Genomic DNA, 11,855 nt, shown 5'->3' on the forward strand with positions numbered 1-11,855 from the left:
GAGGCGAGGAGAGTGATATTTCACCAGTTTTAAGTGTTGTTGTACAGGTATGAATTTGACTGGTATAAAGACTTAGAAAAATTTGAAGAAGAAAAGAAATCAGAGAAAAAAAAAGGCTGCTCGGGCCCGATCGGGCGAGGCCCACCCGATCGGGCGCGCAAGCAACCCAGATTTCAGCCTTTAATTCGCCTGATCGGGCGCGGCTGCCTGATCGGGCACGAGAGGAGAGCTGGAAACGAGTTCTCTTTTCGCCCAATCGGGCGCAAATCGAGTGAGAAGGAAAGATTTCTCGGGCGAGAAAGAGGCGAAATTTCTCTTCGCGTTCGCGCCCGATCGGGCGCGCAACTTGTATTCTGGAAATCCCCACATTCGCCCGATCGGGCGAGGCTCGCCCGATCGGGCGCGCCATCAGGTCGTCCCCCCTTTATTTTCTTTTCCCTTCTTTCCTTCCTCACTTTCTCCTTATTTCATCTCCCTCATTTCACTTTCTCTCTCTAAAACCTCCATTTTCAAACCTTCAACCTCCACTTAAATTCAAGATCTCCTCCAATTCTTCCATCAAAACTCAAAATTTTTTACATATTTCTAATCCTTTCACCTTTCTCTACAATCTATACCCAATTTCTACCATTTTCTCTCAAATTTTTCTAAACCCTAAGAGAGAGAAACCACTCAATTCCTAGAAATTACACCATCAATGGCTTTCAAGAGGTCAAGAACGGTGAGGGGTGAAGGCTCAAGGAATCAAGAGGCCGGCCTTGCAAATTCCGGGATGGGAGAGGGTGGTCATCACCACCCAAGAGCAAAAACAAAGGATGCTTAACCTCATTACGAGGCAGGTAATTCCCACTCGCTTCATTCATCACCCTACTCTTATTAGACTAGGTATTGATAAACATGTAGAAAAATTATTTAAAGGAGTTGGCATGAGCGGTTTCTTTGACATGCATTACGATACTTATGACTATTTAACCTTAGAATTCGTTTCTAGTTTTAATGTCATAAAATCAAATGCCTTAATTTCTCATGTTCAATTTCGGTTATTCAATAATGATATTAGATTGACTTTGAAAGAGTTTGGTAAAATTTTTGAGTTGAAATCGGATAGGCCTCTTGAACCACCCCAAGACAACATTGTCGTTGTCTATCAATCCCTTACGGGGGATCCTAGCTTGAACCTCCAACATGCCAAGGGCACTTGGATTCAACATCCCGTGCCAAAACTTTGGCAACGGTTTGTTGGCCTTACCATCTTTGGGAGGCATGAACCGGCAAATATGAGGAGGGATGAACTAGAACTATTAGGGTCATACATGATTCCTAAGAGTGACAAGCTTAACATAGTTCATAGGATGGCCCAACACTTCCAGAGGGTGGCCAATGCGGCCGAATCGGGTAGGTCTAGGGTCCCAATTTACTTTGATGGGTTAGTAACCCACATAGCGGTCAAATACCTTAGTTGGACCCCTAGCGGTGATGGTAAGGTAGCCGGACCAACCTTAATGGACGCACCCTACTTAGGAGGCCTTAATTGGATAAATGTGATAGGGGGTGAGACTTGGTGGGTGATTCATAGGGAGTCGGGTAGAAGAGACAACGCTTTCACCTTGCCTAACCCGGCCTTGACCAAATTTGAGAAGGGTCTTCCCTCTTATACCTTTGAATTAGGAGACCAAGGGGAGGCCCAAGCACACCACCAAGCACCTCCCTTACCACCACAACATTTCCACCAACCATCACCCCAACACTATACACATAACATTCTCACTTCCTCAACCAACTACAACATCGACCCTAACGCCCCATATGACTTTTCGGCTTTTAGAAGCCAATTGGATCGGACAGAGAGTGGGCAAGGGAGGATGGAGGGTATGGTTAGGAATTTGGACACTAGGGTAGGAGCCCTAGATGCTAGGGTTGGGGTTGTGGAGAGGAACTTCGGGCGGGGTTTATACCCCATGTATGATGATTATGCCCGTCGGGGGGCTATTCCCCCCGAATCACTTGTCCCCGATTGGTTCCAATACCCCCAAGGGGGATACACGGACCCAAGTGCCTACGGTACCTATGTGGACTATTCATCAGTCCATGGATATGGGACCGATGCTCCTTTTGGTGGGCTTGGGGGGAATGTAGACCCTAACTATTTGGCGGGTGGTTCGGGGTATGGTGGTGGTGGCTCTAGCCATGGAGGAGCCGGTTCTAGCCATGGCGGGGGCTATTCGAGGATGGATGAGGATAAGAAGTAGGCTACTCTCCCAAGTCAATGAGGGCATTGCTTGATTTGGCTTGGGGGGGTGATCTTTCACTTCAAAATTCTCTTCCTTTTCTCTCTTTATTTGCTTTCATAGTATAGATTTTCTTGCTTTCTAGGTTAGATTTCTTGCTTTCCTAGTGTAGTTTTTATTGCTTTCTTTATATATAAAAATACAAAAAAAAATTAAAAAAATAAAAAAAATCCAAAAATACGTTCCAATGAATCATAAATTATGCTTCCCTGTGCCCCTTACTTGAGAATATTTGTTTTGATTCTTGGTATTTGATGATAGGCATTGTGGATTAGTTGATCATGATTTGATGTTTGATTGCCTTGAACCCTTAACATGCGTCAATTTTGCCCAACTACTTGTGAATATAGTGCTTGACTAGTTGATTTGGTTAGGAATGTGTGATAGTTCCATAATTCCTGGTATGTCAATGAATTTGAGTATTGATTTGCAACTATGAGTAGTGTTTCATGACTTATTATTATGCACATGAGAAGGACGAAGGCGTTCATTCTTTTAGGTAGCCTTCAGAGTATTAGATACATTTGTTCCCTTCTTGTTACCCATGTTGTTGCTTGTGCCCTTTTTATTGTTATATTAGCCACATTACAAGCCTATATGAGCCCCATTGGTTACTAGTCCCAAGCTTGGCTTGGGGGAGCTATTAGTTAGTGAGGTGAGGGAGTGTGGTGTGCATATTATTTGCACAATGTGGGAATAAAAGAAGAGTTATTGTTCTTTGATTTTTGATTGGAAAATATTGATGTTGTGTTTCAAAGTTGAAATTTCCAATATGAGTCGAAAAGAATAAAAGAGCAAAAGAAAAAAATGTTTGATGTTCAAATGTTCTAAGTGAAGGTTAATCAAAAGAAAAAAAAAAAAAAAGAGAAGAAAAAATTTCAAGTTTGAAAAAAGAAAAAAAAAAGAATGAGTTCAAAGTTTGTCTTTCTCTCAAAGTTCCATATTATCATATTTTTATGAGTGAAATTGTAAGTGTTGGGATTGTTTATATTGTTTGGAGTATATTTGGTGGATTGTTGTTTGGAGTTGGTTATGTTGGAGATGTGTATGATCATTATTTTTGATCATGGGTTTATTAGGATTTGGCTCCCTTAGTGCATAGCTTTTCTCTCACATAATCCCAAATTTATCCTACCTTTACCCTAGCTTTACATTACAAGCTTAAAAGACCTTCCGACCTTGTGCATAGAAGTCATGTAAATGTGAAAGTGTTGTTTATCAATGCAAGTTATGACTTGGCATATTTCGAGTCGACTAGTAGGATGAGCGTTCAATGTTTTTTTATACACACGAGAGTGTGAGTTGGGAGGGCATTGTTCACATTAAAGGGGTTGGATGGAGAGCAATCGAGTACATCTTTTACTCGCCACAAAAATGAGAGTCGAGTGTGTGAGCACTAGTCTTGAATTCTATATGCTCTTGTGGTTTGCTCTATTTGACAATTGTTAGGGAAGAAAGGTAATTGGATGGATTTGATTGTTTGACTTTGAAGCGTGTTTATTTGATTTACCCTGGATCGTTTGTGCTTGATTTTTACTTTTTTGGGGTGAAGCATATTTATTGATTCATTGATGAGATATTTGCTTAGGGACAAGCAAAGGTTTGGCTTGGGGGAGTTTGATGTGTCCATTTTATATATTATTTTACCCTTGTCCCTTGGTCATAATTAGTAGTGTTTTTGGCTCTTTAGATCCACTTTTATTACTAATCGGTGTTTTCCAGTGTTTTCGTAGATTTGGTTGACTTTTGCAGGGATTTATGCTTTTGGAGTATTTTCCCGAGATATTTTGGAGCAATCACGAGTATTGGAGAAACACGACCGCTTTTGGAGCCCAAGACCGGTGAGAGCCGGTGATTAAGGGCTCGGTAATCGAGATACCGAGGTATATGGACCGAGTGATCAAGACCCTAAGTGGATACCCGGATTGGGCCGAAGAAATAAGCCCAATCGAAGCTCCGAGACTCGAGGTGAAGCAAGGGCCCGATCGGGCAGCTTAGCTCGATCGGGCAAGGCACGCAAGCGTGCTGGTGCGTGGCCAAAGGCGCGCCCGATCGGGTGAGCTGCTAGCTCGATCGGGCGCGGATGTGAGAAGAGCTGTGCGAGAAAAAAGGCGCGCCCGATCGGGCGGCCTCTAGCCCGATCGGGCGCGTGTTTCTGGAAAGGCTCTTTTGTCGAGCAATTAGTTTCTAATTAGGAGTTGTTTTAGTTTTGTTTTTAAGGACGTTTTTTGGACGATTATTAGGACGGATCTTCTCTCTTAGACTTTCTCTCTCTACTTAGTTCTCTCTCTTAATCTCTCTCTAAACCTTTGTTCTTAATTCTTTCATTAATTCCCATATTTATTTTGGTAACGATTTCTCTTCCCTTAATCTTAGTTATTTATTTTATTCCTTTCATCATGATTTATTTTATTACTTTGATTAGTTTAGTTTTTAATATGTGTGAGTAGTTTAATTTCTAGGGTTTATGGGGATCCATAAATAATATGAAGGGGTAAATTATTGTTGTTGATTATCAATGCTAGATTAATTTCCTATTGATTGATTTAATGCTCTGTGACTAGATTAGGCCTATCTTTTATGCATGAGTTTGACAATATTGATTCAAGAATCGAGAGATGAGAATTAATGTTTAGGTCTAGTTTCAATAGGCAAGTTAATTTATAAATGGTTAAGTCAAGATTCGAGAGATAAGATTTAATACCAGTAAATTAATTGTGTGATTGTAATACGTAGCGAGAGCCCTTTACAATCTGGTTAATTGATGCATTGATGATTGACTATTATTGATTATTGGTATTGCATGATGATTTCTTATTGGATTGTTTTAATGTTTTACAATTGCGGCTTGTAAAAGTATAGCAATATTAAATTGATGAATCGAGCAGATGTTAATTTGATATTAAAGGCTATTTTCAATAAGAACTTAGATCTAGTAAATTGCGAGAGCCTGTTAGATCTATGTTGATTAATAAATTGCGAGAGCCTGTTAATCATGTTATTTATGCAATGTCAATGATTGATTACTATGTTTTACCCTGGAGTATTATTTATTGGTGAACCTGTGACCCTAGATCCCTTTATATATCGTTTTCTCCCTACTCTTATTCTTTGTAGTTTAGCTTCATACTTAATTATAAATATTGGTTACTTAAATAATTTAGATTATAGTATTTAATTAGGAGTAAAAAGACTAGTTTCCCTGTGGAGATCGACCCTACTTCCCTATCTACCTTAGTTAGTGATTTAGGTAATTATTTTTTATTAGGGGATACGACTTTACCCTGTCAGTGCCAGATACGTATTCTATCCCTTTACTCTTTTATCTGTGGAATTAACATCTTTCTGCAGGTATCGGCGTATGCAGAGTGATTTAGGATCGCAGGACGTATTAAATCATTCTCCGTCCCTATCGGCTACTTTGACTATCGTTTTCGAAACTGACGTTTCTACAAACTCAGTCAAAGTGGGGGCTTTTGTAGACACCTAAAAATGTCTCCCCAAAACCAAACCCGATGATAAATAACCTTTCACCGCCACTATTGGTCGGGTTAAGTATTTAATCCCGAGAGTGCTTAAAAAATCATATTTTATTAAATTCATACTTTTGAATGGTCCATGGATTAGTCTTGATGTTTGGTAAAGTCATTGTTTTAATTTCAGCCCAAACTTATTAATTAATTTTAAGCCCAAACCTTTTTTATTTTATTGTCTTATTATTTATTTTTGGCCCAAACCTTTTATTTATTTTTATTTTAATTATTTTCTTATTTTAGCCCGAATAATAAAAGTCAGAAAAGGCCCGAAATTATCAATTGGCACTTAAAAAGCCGAAGGAAATTAGGGTTAAAAATGTATTTAGACGGAAAATGGACTGGAAATTCCCGCGCTACGGCAGACTGCCACCGTGTCACGGGAATCCTTCCTGTCTGACGGTGGGACTTCCCGTGACACGGGAGGTCTGCCGTGACACGGGACATTCCGTGTCCTTTACGCGTAAACCCTTAACGTGTTTTTCATCCCGTTTTCTGAAAATTTCCCGCGTCACTCCAAAAGTGTACCGTGTCACGGGAAAGTGTACCGTCTGACGGTAGAGCTTCCCGTGTCACGGTACAGTCTGACCGTGTCACGGGGTACGTTTTTAGGGTTTTTATCATTTTAGGGTTCCGTGAGCTCCCTCAGCACATTTTCCCTATAAATACCCCCTCATTTCTGATGTACGGGGCACGGAGTAATTTTATTATTTTATTTTCTCTCTTCTATGCTATTAGCCTAAACACTAGCCTACCCTTTTCACTTCAAAATTCCTTCTTCAAGTAATCAAAGGAGTCCATATTTTACTCGAGGTTCTGTCCTTAAGCCAAGGCGTGAAAGGTAGAATTGTTTGAGGGTTTGGCCCCAAAATCAACTTATTTTATTTAATTTAATTTAATTATTGTTTTATTATTTCCTTGAAGTTACTAACTCGTTTATTATTTTGTAGTTGCAAACAAACAGAATCAAAGTAAGGATCATGCTCCTTTTATTTTTATTATTTTTCTAACGATTTTATGTTGTTGGAATTGTGACTAAATTGGTTTTAATATTAATGTTGTTCTATTATTTTTTTATTGATCACCATATTGCATGTTTAAAGGGAATATGTAATTGAAAATCACGACTAATAAGATAATTTGGACAACCAGTTTAGGATCCTTTTAATCTTATTATTAATTGAAGTGATCACCAATATTTTAGAATTATGTGTGCATTAATCTTAAACCAATTTAGTTAAATAATAGTTTGGAGCGAATTGAATTATTGTTTGTATGCCTTTGAGATCACAGGAATGTTTTTCAATATAAGAATCGAGTAGAGGCCAATACGGGCGAATGTGACTCCATGACTCACTTCGTACCATCATCCCCGATCCTCCTTTCGTGGTTCCGAACCATATGGAGTTAGTAATCTCATGGATCATGAATGGGGTGTAACCTTTACGGGTCAATTGTTGTTGTCTATCGTTGTCCCTTATCGTGGTTGCCTTAAATGATCCGTGAACGGTTTACAAGTTCCTTAAAAACTTGTTGGCGACTCCCTACTTTCCTTGTCCCTAATCGTATATGTCAATTCCCACTTCCTATGAGTGCCAAGCATATTCACCACATGCTTTTATGTAGGCGCACTTCGAACGACGCCTACACAGCCAATCCAGTTTGGTTGGTCCATGATATGGGTCCAATAGTAGTGTAGTTGGATGGGGCTTGCAAAGACCTTTCCAACGATATATTATAAGCCCAATTCCGATGAATATTGAGGAAATTATGGCCAATTTACCAAACTGGACCCGGTTTGAGCTTTATGTACGGCCCAATGATCTAGAGGAGGGCCTAATATGATTGATTTATCATTCCTAATGCAATTAGGAATGGTTTTAGTCTTCTAGATTCTTCTAGAAGGTTCTTTTCATTCCTAATTCAATTAGTATTGATAAGTTGACTTTGTTGACTTTTCAGAGTTTTAATCAAAATCAAATAGCATTTTCGAAGAAATTATATTATTTTATCCTCCAGTACGGTAAACTTATCGGATTTTCGAAAACGCGTTAAAATCAAGCTTGGCGTCCAACCCCAGGCCTTGGCGCCTGGCGCTAGCCATTGGCGCCTGACGCTAAGGCTGGTGCCTGGCGCCAGCTAGCCAGGGTTGGCGCCAGCTCTGTTTCCTGAGCGTCAGACTTTGTTTTGTTAATTTATCTTTTTTGGCTGATTTTCTCTATAAATATCGTATTGAAAACTCCGTTTTCATTCACCAATTCTCCTCATTCGCAAGTTATTCACCTTCAATCAGTTTTCATTCATCTCCCTCATTCATCTTTCCTAAACTTGGTTTTCTCATACAAAATTCCGCCTTCACAAGATTTAGATACACCTAGCCATATTCGAAGTTGCCTTCGCCCTAGACGTGAAAGGTTTTAATTTCTGAGGGTTTGGTTCCAAATCTCTCTTTCAATTATATAATTTAATTGTTTGTTTATTATTTTCCTTGAAGTTACTAACGTGTGTATTTTGTTATTAGAAAGAGGTACGAAGCATCAAAGTAAGTACTTTATTGATTAATTGATATTATAATGTAGATATCATGTTTATATTGTTATTATGATATTCCTAGTATCATGTCTAGGGTAATTTTAATATTTAATATGATTGCTATGATGTTTCCTATTTTCTTTCTAATATTTATGATTGTTAGTATCATGTTAGGATTAAAGATTTGATTTTTATTGCTTATTGACATGCTAGGGTTTGTTATTAATCTTGTTAGTATCATGCCTAGGATCTTGCTATTTTTATTATGCTTTAATATTAACATGAACATGATTATGATTATAATTGTTATGATTTATGATGATTATGAATATTATTATTATATTGATCATGATTATTTTATTTATATTATTATTATTTTGATTATTTTATTATGATGATTATGATTATTAATTATTATTCATGATATTGATTATTTATTATGTTGCTTGATATTTATTGTTATTGCTTGATCACACCTTTTATTGCATGTTTAAAGGGAGTTTGTACTTGTAATCATGCTTAATAAGATAATTAATAATCTTGTTTAGGGTTAATGTGATTATAATTCAAGTGATCGCCAGTAATAGTTTATTTGTGCATTAATATTCAACCAACATAGATAAACAGGTTTAGGGTTAATCTTATTGATTGCATGTTAATCAGAAAGCGCACATGAATACGATCAGAATAAAGTAGAGGCCTATTATTAGGGCAGGTTCAATCTCTTTTAGGTTGGATTTGTACCATCATCCCCGAACCCTTATTTGGTTCTAGACCTTATGGAGTTGACGATCTCTTGGATCGTTAAGGGGCGTAACCTTCACCTCGTGAACGGTTTACAAGTTCCTAAAAAAACTTGTTGGCGACTCTTTTGCTCTATCTTCCTCCCTTTTGGACGCCACCGTACTTTAGTGTATGATCACAGTGGGGTTCAAGCTAGTGGGATTTTAAAGGCTTGAAATTATTCCCTACATGGGCCGAGTATGGATTTTAGACTAGACCTCCCTACCCACTCGCCCCACTGCATTCTTGCACACCCCACTTTTCTTCCACCCAAAATAATTTATGTAAATCTAAATTAATCATCATATCATATTTAAGGAAATTACGCTCGTATTTATGAATGTATGGTAGTGGCACATATGTTCATATATTGATGTTAGGCACGTTAGTAGTATGTGGTATTATATATATATTTTTTTTTTGGTTGAAAAGTGTAGAAATTAGTAGATTTAGAGGGAATATGGATTGCAAAGTCAATGGATTTTAGCTTGCTTGTTGAGGCGAGGATGGATGAAAGTATTGTACCTACCATGGGTGGTGGGGTAAGGATGGGTATGAGATTTTTAGGTGATGATGGGTGTGAAGGTATCATCTATGCCTTCAACCCGCCACCTCATCGCATTGCTATGTGATGGCTTTACTTCACTTTTTTTGTATTTTTGTTTTCACTTATCTTAAAAGACTGACCTTATTTCTTTATTTAATGATCACATAAAAATAAGTAGGATTAATTGCAATCCCATTAATTAAAGACCAAAGGCAAAAATAAAATTATCTTCTATTATCATTCTTTATAATTAACACAAAGTAAACAAACAAATACTGCTTATAAAAAGACCTAACATGTGGACTAGTTAGAAGATGGCATGTGGTAGCCAATTCATCGTTAAGGGTCAATTAGAGTTTGACACGTGTTCCCCAAAAAAAAAAGAGTTTAACACGTGTTATTCCCTTAGCCGGTCTAAGAAAAATGTTCAATAATCCCGAATAGCAAACTAACTTAAAAATATCGATCTTTAAACATGTGTCACTTGTGTATTGGCCAACCAATCAATTAAATCACTGAAACTATGTGGCAAAACCTAAAAGCACACTCCCTAGTCCCTAGAGCAATATGAGTATATAACTACCTCCAACATATATTAATCAGGTTCAATATTACATATACTAAGGTGTTGCCCAAATATTTTGCCCAAAACTAAGCAAACAATGGTTGTACTAGGGGCCACCGTGACGCTTTGATTATTAGTTCAATCAATCCAGCCGCCATCAACAAGGAAATAAACATCACTATTGCTCTATGCAAATCAAGTGACAAAACTTGTAATTAAAATTTAAAAATTAGGATATCTTGACTTCAACCACCACAAAAAACACAAAATTGTTTTTTACCACCAAAACTTCTAAAAAATTTTATTTTATCACAAAAAATTTCTAAATTTTGTTTTCACCACCTGCCGGCTGCCGTCAACTCGTCAAGAGAATTGTTAAATCTAATGGTTTTTAAAAGATTTCTTTGATTATCACAAATGCCTCGTTTAGCATGTGTCACGCAAACCGAGGTTTTTAAGTAGGTAAAATGAGACATTTGCGATAATTTTTTTGTCAATTCTGACCTAAAATCGGAACGAAAGGAACAAGATAGCCCCAATACCATTTAAGAGCATGTTTTTGGGACGAAAATTGAAAAATTTATTAGTTAGAATTTGATCACATTGGGTAAAAGACAATTTTTATATTTTTATTTGGTGGTAAAATAAAATTTTAGAAGAAAAAAATAAATAAATAAACTTATAGAAATTTTGGTAGTAAAAATCAATTTTGTGTGTGTGTGTGTTTTTTTTTTTTTGGGTATTGGTAAAAGTCAAAATTTCATAAAACTTATTTTGTCAAATTGACAATTTTGTAATAAATTTTATCAACATATATGAAATCCACATCTAATTTAAAATAAAAAATTAGTGATTTTGTTACTATTCCCTCACGAAGTTAATTAAGTGAACAAAAATGTTATACTACCTCCGTTACACATTATGTGCAACGATTAAACATTTTTACTCTCTACTTTATGTCAAATCGTTGCAAATAATATGTAACGGAGGTAGTAATTTGACCAAGAATCACATTAATCGTATAAAATAAATAATAAAAAAAAAAGAAAAGAAAAAGAAAAGTATCACATTAATCGCGCAGCAATGTGATGTACTTTTGATGGTGGCTTGAAGTAAAAAGCATTGTCGTCAACTTGTCACAAATACTCCATAACTTCATTTACACGTGGTATTATAAATGCAACAGAATATGATTTTTTTTAAAAAATTTTATTTTATACATCAACCGTCATCATACCTTGATTTTTTTTTTTTTTTTTTTTTTTTTTTTTTTTTACATTTTTAATAATTATTTAAAAATAAAATTCAACTCCTAGCTTTGCCAATAATTGCACCCAACCAAACAGAAAGAGTTCACAGCTCACAAGAAACCTGCCTTCTGTTGAATTTCCCTTTTTATTTTAATTTTTGGTAAAAAAATTATACTAGTATGATTATACTTCAGATGATTTATATCATCCCATCAAAAAATATTTTAATGTCTTTATTAAATGCAATTTTAATTGTATACAAGTAGTTTTGAAATCGAATTTTTTAAAATACGTATGTCAACCGGTCTTGCTATAAAATAATGTTATTGATTTAGATGCTTAGAATATCATTTTAAC

Source organism: Chenopodium album, chromosome 14 (genome assembly GCF_948465745.1).
Source record: "Chenopodium album chromosome 14, dcCheAlbu1.1, whole genome shotgun sequence".
Classification (NCBI taxonomy): Eukaryota; Viridiplantae; Streptophyta; class Magnoliopsida; order Caryophyllales; family Amaranthaceae; genus Chenopodium; species Chenopodium album.